Source organism: Mandrillus leucophaeus, unplaced genomic scaffold (assembly GCF_000951045.1).
Source record: "Mandrillus leucophaeus isolate KB7577 unplaced genomic scaffold, Mleu.le_1.0 Scaffold55, whole genome shotgun sequence".
In the NCBI taxonomy this organism is placed as follows: domain Eukaryota; kingdom Metazoa; phylum Chordata; class Mammalia; order Primates; family Cercopithecidae; genus Mandrillus; species Mandrillus leucophaeus.
Genome location: NW_012105919.1, coordinates 3,272,135 through 3,274,108, shown reverse-complemented (window position 1 = coordinate 3,274,108; position 1,974 = coordinate 3,272,135). Strand labels below are relative to the sequence as shown.

At 38.4% G+C, this 1,974-nt stretch overlaps 1 pseudogene; it reads right to left on the bottom strand.

Moving 5' to 3' along the window:
* LOC105552312 overlaps positions 1 to 1,681 on the bottom strand; it is a 64,877-nt pseudogene extending 63,196 nt beyond the window's left edge.
* Between the last annotated feature and the right edge of the window lie 293 nt (positions 1,682 to 1,974).

The window sequence follows — 1,974 nt, the reverse complement described above, 5'->3', positions numbered from 1 at the left end:
CGGGCGCCTTTAGTCCCAGCTACTCGGGAGGCTGAGGCAGGAGAATGGCGTGAACCCAGGAGGCGGAGCTTGTAGTGAGCCGAGATCGCGCCACTGCACTCCAGCCTGGGTGACAGAGCAAGACTCTGTCTCAAAAAAAAAAAAATCTCTAATTTTTATTTTTAATAATATTATTTTCAGTATATCTTTACCCAATGATATCTAGTTGAATACAACTATAGTCTGGTTGGAATTTTTTTTCCTTTTATTTAATCTTTAAAATTATCATACAGTCAAACTGGCCTTTTTTGGGAGGTGTGTAGTTCTATGAATTTTAACACGTTGTTAATTCATGTAACCACTACCACAACTGGGAACAATTCCTTCAACCTCCCCAAAAAAACTCCCTCATACTATTCCTGTGTAGTCAGACCCTACCCTTACCCCTAAACCCTGGTAACCATTGATCTATTCTCCTTTACCATAGTTTTCTTTTTTCCAGAATGTCATAGAAATGAAATCATACAGAACATAACCATGGAAGTTGGCTTCTTTCTCTCAACAAAATGCCATTAGATTAATTGAAGTAGTTATGTTTATCAATAGTTTCTTTCTTTGCTAAGTTGTTGGTTGAAATTTTACGGCATCCTGATATTACATCAGATCTGATAAGCTGGCACTGAATTTTTTTAAAACTATGAACATTTTTCATATTAGTTAACTGAGATGCTTATAGTTAATTTTTTTAATTGGAATTTGTTGTTTTGTTTGTTTTCACAGTATTTTCAGTTTTATTATAAAAGTACACACCCAATAAAGATTAAGTCATTTCTTAACTCTGCCTGCATTCAACACTTGCTCTTTTTATTTATTTTATTTTATTTATTTTTAGAGACAAGGTCTCGCTACTAGGCTGGTCTTGAACTCCTGGCCTCAAGTGATCCTCCCACCTCGTCCTCCCTAAGTGCTGGGATAACAGGCGTGAGCCACCGTGCCCGGCCAACACTTGCTCTTGAGCAGCTTTCTTTGCTTTTACCATCTTGACAAGTTCGTTGCATCTTTTCATGCAGCCTTTCTTTGTCCTGCCAGGTACTGCTTGTGCTATTTTCTCTCATCTTTCAGGTGTGTTGACTGGGTATGTTTTCAACACTTGTTCAAAAAGCTTCTGTTCATTGTCCAAGGGGTGAAGTGGGTGCATGAACCTTAAAATCATTCTGAAGGTGTTTCATTGTCTGCTTGAGGCAATGTTCTTTTTAAAGTTTATCAAAAACCTTTTTTGTTTGTCATCTTTTTGATGAGGGTCCAATTTTTGGAGGCTCTTTGCTTTGCCAGTAACACCTTTGGTGGTTGTCTTGACATCAGTAGAAGAATGTATGTTGATGTAATTAGCAATAACTTCCCAACTTCCCATCTTGAATTCATTCCAGCAGGGAAGAGATTCATAGCCTTAACTTGTAGCTGCAGATGTCTTCTTACCAGTTGTTGTTGTCACTTCCACCTCTGGCAGTATTTCGCTGCATTCTTAGATGCTTATCACATATGAGCCCCAGCTTCCTGTTTCTCTTTTGTAATTTGTTCATTCATTTCTTCTGTTTTTCCAGAGCAACCATTCCTACTTCTTTTATAGATGATGTATTTCATTCAAGTACTATAAGCTTTTTAGTTCAAGCTGATTACAAAGTTTTTCTACTTCTTCCATCATTTCTTTTTTTTTCTTTTTTGAGACAGGGTCTCCCCCCCGTCACCCAGGTTGGAGTGCACTGGTGCCATCATAACTCACTGCAGCCTTGAACTCCTGGCCTCAGGCAGTCCTTCCACCTTGGCCTCCCAAAGTTCTAGGATTACAGGCATGAGCCATTGCCTGGCCTTCTTCTATCATTTTAACCTACCCTGCCTCATTGTTGGAAAAGTGATTCCAGATCTTAGATGAGTTTCCAAGTTTTTGCCTTTCTTTCTTTTTCCTTTTCTTTTTCTTTCTTTCTTTTCTTTTTTTTT